This window comes from Rhincodon typus, chromosome 28 (assembly GCF_021869965.1).
Source record: "Rhincodon typus isolate 14 chromosome 28, sRhiTyp1.1, whole genome shotgun sequence".
In the NCBI taxonomy this organism is placed as follows: Eukaryota; Metazoa; Chordata; class Chondrichthyes; order Orectolobiformes; family Rhincodontidae; genus Rhincodon; species Rhincodon typus.
The window spans coordinates 14,379,764-14,399,390 of record NC_063359.1 but is presented as its reverse complement, the minus strand read 5'-3'; positions in this window follow the sequence as shown (position 1 = coordinate 14,399,390).

Genomic DNA, 19,627 nt, shown 5'->3' with positions numbered 1-19,627 from the left:
TGATGCTGCTTGGCCTGCTGTGTTCATCCAGCCCTGCACCTTGTTGTCTCGGATTCTCCAGCATCTGCAGTTCCTACTATCTATGATTCATGAAGCCAGATTTGTTTCTGGAATCTGACCTGTTCAGTAGGTGCATCAGCTGGGATTATAACAAGTGGGGGCTCTTGCATGATTTGAGTGCATTAAAGTTAAGAGGGTCTGTGTCACTTAACCAAATAAGTATGTGAAGGTGCTGGATGTAAAACAGATGTGTTATCATCAAGCTTATTGCATAGATTTTGAAAATATTGTTGTCAAAGGGTTTCTGAGAGTACAAAGTATAACAATAGAGTGTTTGATGTCTTTGAAGAAGGCTGAACTGAGAGAAAAAACAAGCAAAGGAACTGGGGCCGCTGGAAATTTGAAACAAAAATCAGAAACTACTGGAAAATCTCAGCAGGTCTGGCAGCATCTGTAGAAAGAAATTAAAGTTAATGTTTTAGGTCTAGTGACCATTCCTCGGAACTTAAGGGGTCATCGGATCCGAAACTTTAACTCTGCTTTCTCTCCATAGATGCTGCCAGAGCTACTGAGATTTTTCAGCAACTTCTGTTTTTGCTAAAATGAGAGAGTTAGCAAATAAATTGAAGGTAGAAGCAAAAACAGGATCTCACAAGGAATAGATGCTTAGCGTGATTATACAACATTTCGAATTCAGAGCTAGAGTTATCTAGAATACAATTAGACATAAAAAAAGTTTTGAATTAGAGGAAAAAAAGCAATATAGGGCAATGAAAAGGGACACAGATTTAACAAAATTGGGAAGTGAAAAAAATTAATAATAATGGAAAATTAGGAGAGTGAGAAGCAGGCTTATAAGGAGAGAATTAAAGAAACATTGAATTAGTGGTAAGGGCGTGGAATACCCTGCCTGCAAAAGTAGTAGACTGGCCAACTTTAAGGGCATTTAAATGGTCATTGGATAAACATATGGATGATAACGGAATAGCTTAGGTTAGACGGGCTTCAGATTGGTTTCACAGGTCGGTGCAACATCGAGGGCCGAAGGGCCTGTACTGCGCTGTAATGTTCTATGTTCTATGTTCTAGAATTAAAGAAACATTGAATTCCAAAGAGATAGGAGATTAGGCAGTGCACGTTGATTATAGAAAAGCTGAAATGAAGAAAAGGAAGGAGAGATTGTATCTTGGAGGATGATTCTAATTCCAGTGAAGGATTTGATTTAATTAATATGCTACACTTGGTACATAAATTTACTAACTGTAGAGTCAAAGGTAGTTCATGTCAATTGAAAATGTAGTTGGACAGATTATTTGGCCAAAAGATGTTTGAGCCTTCAATGTTACAAAGTGTTTTGACAAGTACGGCTGTGACTGTGTAAAAAGGTCCTTTAGATGAACAATTTGCCACTTTTAAGTTTGATACTCGATGCTCATGAGCTTGATCCTGAAGCTTCTTAAATAAAATTTGGATGATAAGGAAAAATCTTCATCAGATATTTTGTTAAGTTTGCTCGGGTAAAAGAAATGCTATAGGACCAGTGTTATTGCTTACTGAAGTTTGAGAACAATTTTTGTGACGTAAGAGAAATCATGATAGATGAATGCCGAAATTATGTTCTAGTAGAACGTGCACTGTAACAACTCACCAAGGCTCCTTAGACAGCATCTTTCAATCCAGCAATCACTGCCATCTAGACAGAGAAGGGCAGAAGATATACAGGAACACCACCAACCGCTCGTTCCCTGCCAAAATATATCACCTTTCTTTCACTATTACTGGGTCAAGATTCTGCAACTCCCTCCCTAATGGCACTTGGATGCTGGCTCCATCAAAAAGACTGCAATGATTCAAGATGGCTGCTCATCACCACCTCCTCAAGGGCAACTAAGAATGGTAATAAATGCTGGCCTACCCAGTGACACCCACATCCTGCGTTTCAATGAAAAAGATCATTCACTAATTCTGGGTGACACAATTTATCTTCCAGAGGGTTAATGAAGGAGAGGGTATTAATTATTACATACACTGACCTGGATTTGCAGAATTGGATTAAAGTTTGACCTAGTAACTGGAAAAGTTGTAGTTGGTGCAGTACAAAAAATCCCTATAGAAGGGACTACTTTCAATTTGGGAATGGTCCAGTTGGTTCAAACATATTGGCCTCTCTGGCCGGTGGAACAACCAGCGGAAGTACGACAAACTGAAATATCCTGGATTCTTCCCTGATTCTGTTGTTATCTGATGTCAATTCCATAGCGTCAGAAAGAAATTGGATGAGACCATGAAAAAATGATGACTTAGTTGTCGGACAGAATTTTTGAAAATTAACTAAAAGTGATAAATTGAAATGCCACATACACATTCAAAATTGAATGCTATATCAAACTGTCGAGTCAGAAATTGATTCAAAATCAATAGCCTTATTTGAAAAACTGCTTATTTGAAAAACAAAATACCAATGGAGAAATGGAGACCACCTCAAATCAGCCAAAGAAGAATGAGTGTTAGTCCATCCAGTGGAGGTCCTTTCCATGTATTATACCAAGCCTTTATGCGTGGATTATGGAATTGTATTGGTACATCATTTAGGAAAACGCATTTAGATTTATATGAATGTGGTCAAATTTTTCCAGATATGCCATTAATGTCCAATAGTGAGGAAATCCTAAACAGCAAGTAAACCTGCATCTTTTAATTCACAAACCACCTTCCTTTAACGTATCATTTAATAGAGTCTTTATAAATTCTGTAGGAACCATACCTAAAACCAAGCATATGAACCAGTATCTTCCTTTTTTTAAATTATTATTCATTTGTCAACATGCCTTTCGGAAGCAGTGGCTTTGGGAAGAATTAGAACAATAATGATAAAGAAAATGTCAGTTTTTTTTGCTTACAAGAAATGTATTACTCAAGGAAATGTAATTATATCAACGTTCAATCAATTTGTCTTTTGTGCATGTTACACATTCCAAAAAAAAATGAATAATTTGGTATTAAAACAACATAATATTTCCATTTATCATCCACAACCTCGACAAGCATCAGAAAAATGGCACCAAACTTTGAAGATAATGATTAGAGTTTATAAATGCCAAGGATGTATTAATGATGGGGATAAAGGAATTTCCTGTTGCTTTCAATTAGGTATGTCCCGAATGAGTACTAGCGATTCAGCTTTTCGAACTGATGCATGGGCATGAGATACCTTTAATTGAATTTTTTGATTTGATTTATTTCTATCAAATGTACTTTTGTGTGAAAAGTTTTGTTTTGCGTGCTGTATGGGCAGATCATACAAAGTACATTAGGGTAATAGAACAGAGTGAGGAATACAATGTTATGGCTTCAGGGAAGGTCCACAAAGAGCAAGGCAACATCAAATGTGAAATTTGAAGAGTCCATGCCAAAGTCTAATAACAGGGTTGGGGTGGGTTTGTGTGAAGAAGCTGTTCTTGAATCCATTGGTCCATGTGTTTAAGCTTCTGTATCTTCTGTCTGAACGAAGAGGTTGGAAGAGATTATAACCAGGATGAGAGGGGTCTTTTAAAGATGTTGGCTGCCTTTCTGAGGCAGCGAGTATAGATGGAGTCAATGGATGAAATGATTGCTTGCATGGTGGACTAAGCTGAAGAAAGATGTGTAATCTAAATTTCAGAGATGATGATTCCAGCATAAAGTTTGAGTTTTAGAAAAGATCAGCAAAGTGCATGAGCTGTCTGAGAAGTATTTGAGAAGTACACAACAAGCAATGAGAAATAGACCAGATCAAAGGGCCAAAGTTTGAAATTCTGTAGTGGGACACAAAATGTTAGTTTTTTTTACCTATCTCTGGGGAGCATTAAAAGCAACTTTCATTCAACCTTATCAAATCAAAAAAGAAACTCAATGATGTAAATCATGTAGTGTGCACTCCAGACTAGAGGAAATATCGGCAAGTATGTAATGTTAATATTTTGGAGATATTAAGACAACAAGGATAGACAAGAAAAATGTTTATTTATAATAGTGAAAGAAATGGAGAGTGATTTCTTTTTAAAATAATGTTAATTGGAGAAGAAATCAGAACTGGAAAAATTACAAGTTTATCCTCCAGTAGTCAGATTGCAAAATAGAGTTTTTTTTTGGAAAGCTAGATGGAACCTTGTACTATCTTGCAGACAATTATCAAAATGACTTACAAAGACTATTATAGATGCAAAGATTTATGTGACTAGGCTAGGAAAAATAATTTTGTCCAGGATTTGTCAATGTAGATGATGTGTTACCTATAAAACAACATCCTTACATACTCAATCCAGAGAAGTTAGCTGAAGGGATGGACAATGATATCATTGAATTGAGTCATAGTAGCTGGAGCTCACCTATCATTTGCTAAAATCAAATGAATCACCAAATATGTACAGCAATTTATTGCAGAGTGAATGTAGTAACAAGTGTGAACATAACATTGTATTCTACAACTCAAAGTCTTCATTAAAAGAACTGGACATACAAATACAGCACCAAAGTTGACTTGTTTAAATAATATTGGCAAGGTCCATTTATTGATAGGATCAACAAAATTGATGTAAAACCAACACAAGATGCAATTTGCAACTTGCATTTGTAACATTGGATAAACTTTATCAATGTAAATTTATGCCATTTAGAACAAATTACCATTTGATTCTGTTCAGCAAAACCTGGGAGGAATGCTCAGACTACTCGACTAAACTGCCTGGCCACAAACAGCCAATTTGGTCGTAAAGCTGGCTAAAAGTAATTTTTCCAAAGAAAACTGATTTATTTTTTGGGTCACAGTGTGAAGCAACAGGCAAATAGCATCTAGAGAAGCAAAAATAATAAGGGCGCTTTTCGATTTTCCAATGCTTAAGTCAAGCCATGAAATTCTGTGATATATATAAATGGATTTTATCAAAAGTTCCTTCTGACTTTCAGCATTGTAGTGGCTTCTCTGGCAACATTTTCTGAGGAAATGCAGAATATTTGAATAGGAATGTCAGGATATCTTTTGTTTGAAAGTTATGCTGACAACCATTTTGATATCAGCAGCACCAAAATATGAGACATCATTGAAACTCACTGTTAATGACTGCAACATGAGTATTGGATGCCATTTTACTCCAAGAAGCTAAAATCAGAATTGATCATCCTCTCATTTATTTATTGAGGAAATTACATATAGGCCAATAGAAATATTTGGTGCTGGAGAGAAAGACATTGATGTAAAGCTACCACAAGATTCAACATGCACCTTGCATGTTGAACAATTCTAAAGAGTTTTGTTATTTATATAGACCACAATCCACTTTAATTTTCTGAAGAGATTGCAAGATAAATACTCAATACTGTTTAATGGGAGTTTAATGTTGCAACCATATAATTTAAAACATATTAAAGTAACTGGCAATGATAATATTATTGTAATAATATTAATAGAATAGTATTGAAACAGGAATGTATCAGATCTTAAATCCATCATATCCAGTTGTAACATAGATGGGACTAGGGTCAAGCTAACCATTCCCTTTTAGGAGGTGGGAAGTCCCCATGGGAACTGAGACTATGCCTCCAGTTAGTACTTGAAAAGGACTGTCCCTGAGGAGATAGCACTGAACCAGAACAATGGTTATGTAGTGACAATAATGTACACTTACTTTTAAGTATAGCCTTTGGACTTTCAAAGGGCTGTCATGTAACTTTCAGATGAGGTGTTCCTAGTCATTAAGTACTGTGTTATATATCTATCTACCCTGTTCATAAAGACACTTGTGCTGAAAACTTTGTGCAGGCATCCTTCCCCACTTAGTATCAGTAACTTAGACTAATGAGAAGGATAGCTGGCAGTAAATATACTCAAGATATCTCACATAGTCCCAGTGGACATGATCACAACAGATTCCTTGCTGGCAGATTTGTTATCCAACAGTGTATCATTTACCACCTGGGTTTCCTTAGACTCTGGAAATCCAGGCAACACAGGTTACAAGAAAAGTAACCTTTGAAAATCAAGGACTCAGCTTCCTTTAGTTTCAGTGCAAGGACATTGCTGCTGGATTTGATCATGGGCAGCATTGGTGATCCTAATATTTTCAAAAACTTTATCAAAAAGTTTCCCTACATCTTAAGGTTAGAAGTGAAACAGTTCCTAATGATTGCTCAATGTTCAGTTTATAGTTGACCTCGGATGATGAAACAGGGGCAGGAAAGTAGGAAGTAATGTGCAATGAGTAGAACAGAGTGTGCCAGCTGTGATGGCTGTCTGGAGATTTCTCTAAATTGGCGGAACATGCTGCATCAGGATTATTGAGTGTCTTCTTTAAAACTCTGATGTCATTTTGCAATGAGAATCAATGAGTGAATTCTCCAAATCCAGTGTGGATAACTAGTTGTTCACTGCTCAATTTATGCAAATTCTCCATTGTTTTTATTTGTGGATATGCACAAGTTAGAAATGAACTGTTGTTGACACTGTCCCTGCTGATCAACAAGAACATTTTAAACACAACAACCTGCTTTTCTTTTTATTCATTCACAAGATGTGTGTGTTGCTGGCTAGGCCAGCATTTATTGCCCAGAGGGCAGTTAGGAGTCAGTTATGTTGCTGTGGGTCTGGACTCACATGTAGGCTGAGCCAGGTAAGGATGACAGTTTCTTTCGATAAAGAAGCAGATAGGTTTTTTTTCCCCAATAATCAGCAATGGTTTCATGGCCATCGTTAGACTCTTAATTCAAGATTTTCTTTATTGCTGAATTCAAATTCTACCTTCTGCCATACAGGAGTTGAGCCCAGAACATTACCTCGGTCTCTGGATTAACAGTCTAGCAATTACACCTCTAGGCCATCACTCCACAGTTATCCATTTATATGAAAGAAAAGTAATGAACCTCTAATACTTGGGAAACTTTAGACCATTTACAAGCCCAGAGAAGTTTGTCAAACTCCTGTCAATTATACCTTTAGCCCATTCATCCTTTGTTCTCCCATCCAAATTTATAATTTTAACCTTATTTATGTTAGTTATTATGCGACGTATCAACCTAAATTTTTGTTTTCTTACTTAAAAAGCATTTGCTCCTTCTCTCTCTTTTTCTTAAGCATCTTCAAATCAACCAGGCTCTAGCTGCTTGTCTGAAATCTTTATATATTATTTGGTACCTGTCCCCACTCCATGAAGTACCCATGTCCCATTATGTTAAGGGCATTATACAATTTCATTCTGTTATAAAATAGAATAGCTCCTTGAATGTGAAAAATAAATTTTGGAAGTATAACATTCATAAAATTTCTGTTTCAACATCTGTACTCATGGGACAGTGTTCCAGGATACTGACAAAGGGTTTCACAGTCAGCTGTGTAAAGTCTCACCAGTGCCAATGGTCAGTTAACTGGCCTTTTAATGCAAAGCATCTGCATCTGTTCAACAGAATCCGAACAAAAATGGGAGGTGGAAACTGAACAATTCAGTTCTCACTGTCATCAGTCAGTTTAATAGCCCAGCAAAATACTGAAATGGAAAGAAAGCCCTTTTGTTTTAATTACACGGTTTTATATTTGTTTGATCTGCAATGTGGGTTTGGCCAAGTTCTACAGTATTCCTAACAGAGCAGTTGGTTCCTGTTATACAGTCCACAAAGATGATTTGGCTTTTTCATTTATTCATGATTGTTGTAATGTTTATAAATTGTAATTACATTTAGGAGAGAGATTAAAAACTATGTAAGTCAATGTCTTTCAGCAATTTAAGCTAACATGCATTTATGCAACACATAATGTCTACTTCATTGCTTAGTGCCCATGTGAAATTCCCTGGGATGTTTTAATATCATAAAGGCATAATATAAATGAAAACTGTTGTTGTTGCTCCAGATTAATACTCTAAGGCGATTCACAGAAGCGTAATCAAAGTGCTATATTATGAGAAGGAGTTTGAGGGAGTTTACGAGACAACAAGGTGCAGAGCTGGATGAACACAGCAGGCCAAGCACCATCATAGAAGCAGAAAGGCTGATGTTTCGGGCCTAGACTCTTCATCAGAGGGAGTTTAATAAGTTTTAGGGACTGCATTTCCGATTGTGGGATCTGGATAGCTAAATACATGGTTGCAGGTGACAGATTCAGGGACAATGGGATGCATAAGAATAAGAGAATGAGAAACTGAACTCATAGAGCTGGAAGAGGTTAGAAATGAGGATAGGGAATCTAAATTTTAAGTGTCGGGGACCAAACACCAGTATTGACGAAAATAAATATTTGCATTTTTATATCACCTTTCATGACCAATGATGTCCCAGGGTATTTTACAGTCAAAGGAAGTATATCTTTTCAGTAGGATTGCTAATGTAGGAAATATGGCAACCAATCTGTGCCCAGCAAATTTGTGCAAGCAGTAATATGCTAATATTGTGATGCTGATTGAGAGTTAAATATTGGCAAGGGCATGAGAGACAAGTCATTTTTGGTCATCTTCAAAGCAGTGTCAAGAGATTATATACATCCTTGTCCTTGGTCCAACACCTCATCTGAAGGATGGTAACTCTACAATGTACCACAACCTTAGTACCACTTTGAAATCTAAGCATATATTGTTGTTCTCAAGCCATTGGATCTAAATTTAAACCAGACAGATATATTCTGAAAGGTCAAGATGACCAGCTGTCATCATCATCCTACCAGTGCATTCTCTGTGGCAGTACCTCTGTGAATGTCCTGAGGAGCACAAGATGAAAATCTTCAACAAAATATCTCTTTATTCTAAAACCCAAGTTACATTCTACCAAATGACTATATTGATACTGGGCATATTGTCAGATTCAAACCCTAATAAATGAAGCAACGTGACTCCTGAAACAAACAGATGCTCTAAAAAGGACTCTGCTGCCTATTGGTTTTCAGCAAAGTATAACTAATATTCAAATTTTTAGTACTGTCATGATCATTTCATTCAACTTCAGTAGCAATCGTAAGCACAAGTAATCATCTGAAATACTCCTCCTATAGGTTTGTGGGTGAAAGCTGGGATTAAAATCTGCTTTCTATATATTATTGTCTTTTTCCATGGGTGATTAGTAAATTGGAATATGCACAGGGGGTTTGTGGATTCTTGATTGATCAGTCATCTATATTTCTCACTCTACCTCTCTGTCAATATATATAAATTAACTCTGTAGAATTTAGGAATTAATCCCAGGGCCTTTCTAACCATTAGGCTGGAGAATTATGCAGATTTTACTTTTTAAAAAAATCATTCACAGGATGAGGGCATTGTTGACTATGTCAGAATTTATTGCCCATCCTTAAGTGCTATATTAAGAGTCAACCACATTGCTGTGGGCTGAGAGTCACATGTTGACTGAACCAGGTAAGAATGGCAGCTTCCTTCCCTAAAGGAAGCAAGTGAACCAGATGGGGTTTTCCAACAATCAGCAGCAGAATCATGGTCAGCATTAGACTCTTAATTCCGGATTTTTATTGGATTCAAATTCCACTATCTGCCAGGATTTGAACCTGGGTCCCTAGAACATTGTCTGGGTTTCTAGATTTATTGTTGAGCGATAATGTCAATAGGCCATTGCCTCCCCCTTAAATGTATGTAAAGGTGAGGAGCAGTTCATTCGAATTTCACAGAAACTGCCAGCAAAATGAGGAGCTGCTTGCAAATTGTTGCAGTCTCAAGTCCCAGACTATGCTCTGAATCTTCCAGTGATTTTATTTTACTCACTTATCTGCAAGATTTGAATTTGACTGTGTACACTATTCCGGACTAATGAGTTCATTATAATTTATTACGACTCCAACCATAGGCAACTTTATTCTCAATCAAAACTCAAATTTCTAGAATTTAAAATGAATCTCTGCACTGAGCAATGGAGATTGAAGCCCTCTTAAATTGGTGCTGTTCTTGGTATTAACAGCAGTCAGAAAGACCAAATTCATAATAGTAAAAGGATTTCGATCACTTGAAGATATCCTTTCATCCCAATATTTAAAAACATGATTTCACTTCATTTTTCATGATAAAATTTAACAAAAACAATGAAAGAACAAACATCAGATAAGAAAGAACTGTTTCAGTAAGCCTTACAGCTAATTTAATATATTTTAGAATTGTAGCTACTTTTGCAAATCAAGAAATGAAAGAATGAATTTGCACAATTTGAGGTCTCTTAAACAGCACTAAAATACTCAATATATGACATTTTTTCTCCATACAAAGATTCTTAAGCCTAGCTGAGAATTCAGCAAATCGAAAGAAGTTGAGGGTGCCGTGGAGAGAACTTATTGGTGGTTCTGACAGCTGCTGATTTGGAACATTGGAATGAATAGCTCTTAACCTGACCCGACCTTTTCATGGACAATCCCTGTGGGGGAAGTAGTTTTAACAGAGGATGGGTCAATTACAGGCTAATTATTATTGTTGTTGGAAGCTTTTCTAGATTAGTAGCTCCTTGGCTGTGCTCCCTGTTATGTCAACAATTTCTCCACTTTATCTCAAGGTCATAAAACACCAGCAGTTAATTGTATCTCTTTCTCCCTCTTGTGTACTTTTTAAAGGCTATTGCATTGTTATTTATCAACATCTCATATAAAAAACATCTCAATATCTGATGTGTGCCATTTAGAGAATGGCTAATGCTGCAGCCTTGTCAATTTTTTTGCTTGATCAACTAATTATTTTGAGAATGGCAATTATGCATTTTTAGTAATAAAAGTCTTTCAGCTGGTTTGCAATTTTAAAAAAAATATAGTGCAAAAAAATTGCCAATAAAAGTGGAGGAAGATTTGACATGTTCATATGACATCCTCTGATGGGTATTTTAATTGAGGTGTTAATTTGCTTGTTTAGTGGCACAATAACTTATTCCCCTACTATAATTAATGGTAACTAGATTATCTATTTTGTATTCTTTCAATGGTCTCACCATCATTAGGAGATAATTAGACGTTGTGCCCTGCAATTCTCTTAGCTCACAGTAATTGGAGATGGTCCTCAGGATTATGAATAATTGCCAAGCATATCTGATGGATATGATTCTGGTTTAGAAAGGGGGGTGAGCCATCTGATGTTGCATTTAAACATAAAAAAACATACAAATATAGCAGAGACAACAAGGTGCAGAGCTGGATGAACACAGCAGGCCAAGAAGCATCATAGGAGCAGGAAGGCTGACGTTTCGGGCCTAGACCCTTCATCAGAAAAGCCTTTTCTGATGAAGGATCTAGGCCCGAAACGCCAGCCTTCCGGCTCCTATGATGCTGCTTGGCCTGCTGTGTTCATCCAGCTCTGCACCTTGTTGTCTCGGATTCTCCAGCATCTGCAGTTCCTACTTTCTCTGATACAAATATAGCAATTGGGTATATTATGCACTTGATTGATGACAAATATAATTTAGTTGTATTTTCAAACAATTGGGTTGTGTTTGATTAAGACAGGAAATAAAATTTCCAATATGGAAAATTGGAACAGAGTCATAGAGCTGCACAGCACGGAAACAGACCCTTCGGTCCAACTCATCCATGCTGACCAGATGTCCTAAATTAATCTAGTGCTATATGCCAACATTTGGCCCATATTCTTCTAAGTCCTTCCTATTCATGTACCCATCCAGATGCTGTTTAAATGTTGTAATTGTCCCAGCCTCCTCTGGCAGTTCATTCCATACACCCACCACCCACTGTGTGAAAAAGTTGTCCCTTAGGTTCCTTTTAAATCTATCCCCTCTCACATTAAAACTATGCCCACTAGTTTTGGAATGGCCTACACTGGGGAAAAGACCTTGGCTATTCACCTTATCCATGCCCTTCATGGTACTGTAAGGTGACCCTTCAGCCTCTGATGCTCCAGGGAAAATAGCCCCAGCCTATTCAGCCTCTCCCTGTAGCTCAAACCCTCCAACCCTAGCAACATCCTTGTAAATCTTTTCTGAACACTTTCAAGTTTCATAACATCCTTCCTACGGCAGGGAGGCCAGAATTGAATGCAGTATTACAAAAGTGGCTGAACCAATGTCCTGTACAGCCACAACATGACCTCCCAACTCCTGTACTCAATGCGCTGACCAATAGAGGTGAGCATGCTAAAAGTCTTCTTCACTATCCTGTCTACCTGGGACTCCACTTTCAAGGAACTATGAACCTGCACTCTAAGGTCTCTTTATTCAGCAAAACTCCCCACAAACTTACGATGAAGTGTATAAGTCCTGCCCTGATTTGCCTTTCAAAATGCAGCACCTCCCATTTATTTAAATTGCACCCCATCTGCCACTCCTTGGCCCTTGGCCTATCTGTTCAAGGTCCTATTGAACTCTAGGTTAACCTTCTTTGCTGTTCACTACATCATCAATTTGGTGTCTACTGCAAACTTACCAACTATACCTCCTATATTCACATCTAAATCATTTATGTAAATGAAGAAAAGCAGTGGACCTAGCACCGATCCTTGTGGCACACCACTGGTCACAGGTCTCCAGTTTGAAAAGCAACCATCCACCACTACCATCTGTCTTCTACCTTCAAGCCAGTTCTGTATCCAAACAGCTAGTTCTCGCTGTATTCCGTGTGATCTAACCTTGCTAACCAGTCTACCATAAGGAACCTTGTCGAATGCCTTACTGAAGTCCATATCGATCAGGTCCACCACTCTGTCTTCATCAATCCTCTTCGTTTCTTCTTCAAAAAACTCAATCAAGTTAGTAAGACATGATTTCCCACACACAAAGCCATGTTGACTATTCCTAATCACTCCTTGCCTTTCCAAATACATGTAAACCCTGTCCCTCAGGATCCCCTAAAACAACTTGCCCACCATTGATGTCAGACTCACCAGTCTATAGTTCCCTGAATTTTCCTTACCACATTTCTTAAATAGTAGCACCACATTAGCCAGCCTCCAGCCTTTTGGCACCTCACTTGTGGCTATCAATGATACAAATATCTCAGTAAGGGGTCCAGCAATCACTTCCCTAGCTTCTTAAAAATAAAGATATAAAAATCATTGTAAAAAGGGATCCAGCCTTAGTTATGATGAATAGGTATATTGTTGATGGGTGTTGTTATTGCTTAAATCTAGAAAAGATATTCACATTTTCATCTTTGTGTCATCTTAGTTCTACTCATGATTCTTGTGTCCAAACAGTACAGTAACTGTCGAGGATAGATGGTTACACCTTGCAAGTGTGTGACTACTACGATACAGGCAAACATAACTCCAACAAACAGCAAGGATAAATGACAGCAATAACAATGTGCAACAATTCCAAATAAAGTAATTGTTCTGAAAGTTAATACTGAAGCTATATTAAGCTCCACACAGTCAGATGATGTCACACTGTCTTTGCCTGCAGAAGAATCAAAATAGCACATATTCCTGATGGAAACAGACATATCATCTCTGGTTCCTGGTAGTCATTGTAATTATTCCTAACTGAGAAGGGATCTCATAGAAACCTACAAAATTCTAACACAACAAGGCAGAGTAAACACAGAAAGTATGTTCCTGATGGCCAGGGAGTCCATAACCAGGGTCATAGTCTCAGGATATAGGATGAGGACAAATTTCTTCACTCAGAGAATGGCATCCTGTGGAATTTTCTGCCACAGGAAGTGGTTGAGGCCAAAGGATTGAATGTTTCAAGTAGGAGTTGGATATAGTTCTCATGCTAAAGGAATGAAATGGTATGGGGAGAAAGCAGGAAGACAATACTGAGTTGGATGATCAGCCATGATCATATTGAAAGGCAGAGCTGACTCAAAGGGCCAAATGGCCAACTCCTGTTTCTATTTTTCTATATTTCCAGCTGATTAATTTTAACTTGTTTCTATTGTTGTCGTAAATTACATCTGGTTATTTAGGCAAGTGCCACCTCTCATTAAGATTCAAAAATAGCTTATCCTCTACCACTGCTAATTGTAACATTCCTTAGACTCTGCAGTTAACGCAGGATTGGTGACAACACTTAACCCCAACCACAAACTACCATTGGTTGGTACCAGAGCATTCAATATGCAGTTGGAAAGATTCTCCTGCTGCTTTTATAAATGTGTTCAGCAGAAAAAAAAAAGATTTACTGACTAGGTTGATGTTGTCTTCTGTGACATCAGGCCAAATCTGAATGCCCAAGTGTGATTGCAAATCCTTCCTCTGAAGAGAAAAAGCCATTGGATTTGAGCCATACCCATTTATCCTGATGTGATTTGATCTGTTTTCATCAAATATCAAAACCAATTGATAATGGACAGTTCCAAATGAAGAAGTGTCCAAGGTTGTTTATTTCCATATATTGGGATCTAGCTAGCAACCAGATTGGCTTTCAGGTTGTTTTTATATCTAAGTTTATGATGCCCTGTAATTCAATTTTAACATACCACATTTACTATGTAGTAAAGGTGCCTTACGAACTTCGACTGATAAAACTTGATACTGAGGTATGTGGAACAACTAACCAGAGACCAGACACTTGTTGCCTGGTTTTCAGAAGTGATGCAAAGGAGTAGAGCGAGTGGTAGAGGGATTTTGGGGAAGGAGTTTCAAAGCAGTGGATTTAGGTAGCTGAAGGTGCCACTGCTGAAGATGGAATAATGAAATTGAGGATGCACTGATGTCAGAATTGTGAGGGTGAGGTTTAGGAGGGATGCAGATGAGCTCAATTTTACAGGTGATGGAAAGTGTGTGGGCAACAGAGAGAGCAATGGAATAGGAGGCAACAATGGCATAGATAAGGGTTTAATCAACAGGTTAGCCAAGATAGCTGTAAACAGAATTGGAAGCAGGCGGTCTTTGTGACAGTGAGGAGATGGGTTTAGAAGCTCATCTCAGAGTTAAATAGGATGTCAAGTTTATGAACAGTCCTGTTCAACCTAATAGAGTGGCCAGCGAGCAGGATGAAGTCAGTTAATGGAAAAGAGTTTGTAATGGAAACTGAAAATAATGGCTTTGGTCTTCCCAGTAGTTAATTGGAGAAAACTGCTCCTTGTCCAATATTAAGTGCTTGATGAGCAACATGACAAACCTGTATTTACATGCAACATCTGCTCTGTTCAGTGTTGAAGCGTTTTGTTGAAGGGTCCAGATGCGTTAGCCCCTTCTTTGAGACAAGCAGAGGCCTTAATGCCTAATTAAGATAGCTGCCAATGATGCCTAAATATCAGATGAAGCCACGTGATAGCAATAGAATTTTCTTCTTTTTTACATCCTCTAACAAAGCTTTTTGGCCATTTTTAGAATGTTTTGCTCTCTATCTGTTAATATTTTTGCCCCCATTGCATAAAGTGTTTTCAGCTACACTCCACAATGGGAATCCTAGTACTCTCTGTTAAAAGGCAGGCACTGATGCCAGGCCCACCCAAGATTGCACCCTGTGGCTGGATGCAAAGGTGCCCAGTTCACCAACTGACAGCTTGCTCATCAAAATCAAATGAGCCACAACCCCAAAAGGCTCTGTGCTTAGCACTATTGCTTTGAATAGTCAATGTATTTGTCGTATACAATTTGTCCTTGTTTAAGAAACACTTCTTTTCCACCACATTTAAAACATGTCCACATGTGGAAAGTTTTGATCAAACTACTTTTTTTAAGCCAATGCTTTATTCAAAGTGGTGTGATTTCTCTGTATAAAGTTTGTTTTAATTCACAACATACAATGTTTTCAAATAGGGAAATTATCTGAACGTGCCTGATAGCTACTGAAATTAATTTATATATTAATAGTCATTGAACTACTTGGTCAGCTTCAACTCAAATTTAAAACCAAGTTGCCTCGCTGTTATATTCATGTCAATATAAAATGAACACACTCTTTTAATACCACATGTGTTTGCCTGAACATTGACCAGTAGTGTCACTACTGTTATGCAGCTTACTTTCTGTTGTTTTTAAAATCCCTTCTTTTCTGGAAACATCTGTTGAATAGCTGTGACAGAATTGTTAGATTGAATTTTGTTAAGTATTTCGATGTAACTTAGGATCCTGAATCACAACATTGTTCAAAAATAGATTTTTCACCATTACAGATTTATTACACAAATTAGATTTCTGAAACCCCTGCATTACACAATTTACATTATAGCACCACCAAAGAGAAAATACACTTTTAAGACTTTTACAAAATGAATTTGTGTGATATTCTTCTGTGTTTTTTTTTCTGTTTTAGTATTGGGACCTTTTTTAATTTCAACTGACATTTTCTCTTTAGAAAAAATGGACATCAAAGATATTTAATTCTCCAATAAGACAAAACAAAACTCTTACTTATCATTTTAGTATAAAAAATGAAGTGAGTTTTCGTTGTGAGTGATGCCCTTTGCTGCTCATTACAATTGGTGCTAGGGATATTTCAGGTCCTCTGAAATAATATCATGCTATTCAAAACATATAAGATAAAAATGCAAGTCATTAGGATGTCAATTGATTATTTTACTTCAATTTCTACTCTCTTTAGTACCTTTGTTGGTTCCCATCGACCGAATACACCAAAATAGTGTTGTAAGTACTTCAAATAAATACCAAGTTTCTGTTGCTGATAGCCAGCCAATCTATTTGAAATGAACATTGGAATAAAGTGAACTTAACAAGACATCTCTTGAAAGCCACATGTCTTATGGTAACTGTTTGTTTACTGCAGGCCCCCTTTCTGGGTGTATAACTGTCGGGTTGCTGCTTTCCATTTTGAAGATTGTTCGGTTGTTTGTTTCTTTCTTTCTTTCTTTGGATTTTTCAGTTAGTGATCAACCCGGGCAAAGAAAAGAGCCTCCCATCTCCTGGGATAAAAAAAGCTCTTGTTTTGGGTCCAGTTTGGTACCTGAAGCTCTGCTCCATTCTAAACCATGAGTGTCCTCTTGAGCAACATCAGGAAGGATCCTCAACACTGTGTTTTCTGAGCTAGCTGCATTAATCAAGTTCCCAGACACATCCGCCTCTATTTGGCGATGTCCATCTTTATCTGCTGCAATATTAGACTGGTAGCCCCTTGAGCATCTCAAATCTAATCCTCTTTTGCTTGCAAGAACTAAGATCTATTGGCTTAAAGTGTAGATTTTTTTCATGCAAAAGTGAATCTCTGCAGAGAGAAACACATCTTTCCCTTTTACTCTATCTGTGCACATGTATGCTTTGAGTTAATTACAAAGGTTAACATTAATATTTCCAAATTACAAACCACTTGTTAGCCAGTTTTGCATCTTTGTGGAATAAGCTTCTTCTCTCATAAAAAAATGTTGTGGCTAAGTGAACCTGATGGTTTAAATTTTTTTTGTTTTAAATGTAATATGGAGAAAGTGCACAATTGGGCACATCTAAAATCAAGTAAAGCAGTTAAATTTATATTATGACCCATGGAGTAGTGGGGTGAAATCCACTTCTCCCATATCAGTCCTAACATTTTATTTTCTAAAAAATAGTATAGAGTAGATATATTTGTGTTATAATGTTTGATATATAATGTTGATATATAATATATGATATATAATGTTTCAAATTTCTTTCATTTTTCTTTAATTTACCTGATCATTCCTTAATGTTGTCTGTCTGTTGTTATCTATTCAATTTAACACTGCCAGCTGAAATCCTGTAGAGAATTTGTGTATCCCACAAAGTTGACGTGAACCTATAAATAAAATCTGCATTTTGATTCTTCAACACATTTGGAAAGCCATGGCTGAGGTCAGTAAGAGTGAAAATAAAAATATTGCCTGGAAGATATGGAAAGTAAAAATTATTTGTCTCAAAGTCTTTAATGTATGCCACTTCTATGCCTTCAGATCTCACTGCTGCCACCATATTATGTTCTTGTAGTTATCCACCTGGACTTTCTGCATGTCAGCAGTAGATTTACCATCACTGCTCCTTCTAACTGGTATTAGTCCAGGTCATTGATATGATGTGGGGACAAGATACTGCTGCTGGAGCAAATCACCAATCACTGTAGATCTGGAATTGATAGGCAACCTTGTCACCATATCCAAAAGGCCATTATGCACTCTGACAAGTTCGGTCACTCTCTAGAGCTATTGTCCACTTCCCAACATTTGCCCTGGAAGTGGTAGACCGGGGAAAATCAGCACCTCACTTCGTGGGCATAGTCCTGGAATTCCTGTTGGATGGAATGGTGGACAGGCAGGACTTCCTCTTGCCAAGGACCAGCAGAGGAGGCCATGACACCAGGCCCTGCCAGCCTGATTTGTGGTTGGCACACAGGTTAAATCAGTCTCAGCCACCTGGGGGACACAAATGCAAGGCGAGGCGGGGATGCTGTGACTCTCAAGGTGGGCTCAGAGTGAGTGAATACTATGACAGTGAGCAAGGAGCCCAGAGATGCAACTTGGGTGCTTGTCTCTGAACAGCATTACAATGATAGGTACTGATGCAGCCTCCCATTTTCAAAAAAAGTACTTGGATAAGCATTTGAAGAGTTATGGGCTCTGTGGGACTAGTGTAGGTATTAGCGTGTTTTTGGTGGTACAGACTTGGTGAGCTGAAGGACCTCTTCTGTACTCTATGATTCTGTGATCCAACAGTGTGTCATTTCACAATCATTTAGCTACGATGTTGACCAGCCTGGCCTCCCCTTGCTGCTGGAAAAACTAGTTACTCTCTAAAATTCTCATATGAAAATCTGAGCACGAAATAGACCAGCGACTCCAGACTGATAGATTAGTGCCAGTCTGAGAAACCGATGCATACAGCTATATTTAGCAATAGCTTCTCCAAATTTAAATACAAAATAGGAAAGTCTTAAATCCTAAACTACACACCTTATCTTCATCCATACCTTCACACATTAAATTAAGATGCATTACATCATACCAAACCTCCAGCTCAGAATTATGGAGACCTATTTGTTCTTGCACTTGGTTTCAATTCATAAGGTTTTGAAACCTGAATTTGTTTTCAAGCTTTGACTCTTTCTAGATCTATTTTGCCTCTTCCCCTTACGTCTTTAAAATAAAAGGATTTAATGACTTTGGTAAAATAACAGAGGGATTTTCCTAGGCTTTTTAACAAATATTATGTTATAACATTTCAACTACGTTATTTTGGAGACAGCACTTAATTTTACAGCATGAAGTAGCACTGAAGAATGATGGTTTAATTTGTCCATTTAATTAATACCAGTAAAAGTGGATTAACTTCAATTTCATGTTAATGGATTCACTGTTTTGACTGGAACTCTTCTGTAGTTAATTATATTTAAGCCTGGTAGTTTAATGTAAAGGGGCAAATAGCAAAGCTGGATCTTACTGTGAACTCTTATTGAATATATAGGTGGCTGCTTAATGCTTCAATGCTACGAAATGACAAAGATTGCCAATATAACTTAGTATTTGGATTCATAAGAGGTTAGGAGACACCTAAAGGATGTAAACAAATCTATGAATCAAAATTTGCAATTTCATTTATAACATACATTTTAGCATGCTTAAAATCTGGGTGTTTAATATAGAATCCAATAATACAAATCAAAATGCAAACAGAATAATATATAAAAATTAATAACGAAAATATTTCATGAATAATGAATGGATTGGGACTACATTAATTTTACAACCCAGTATGTCACTATTTTCACTTGTTGGAATGTTCCCAACAATTATAGTAACATATGCTATTAACTTAATAAAAAGTTT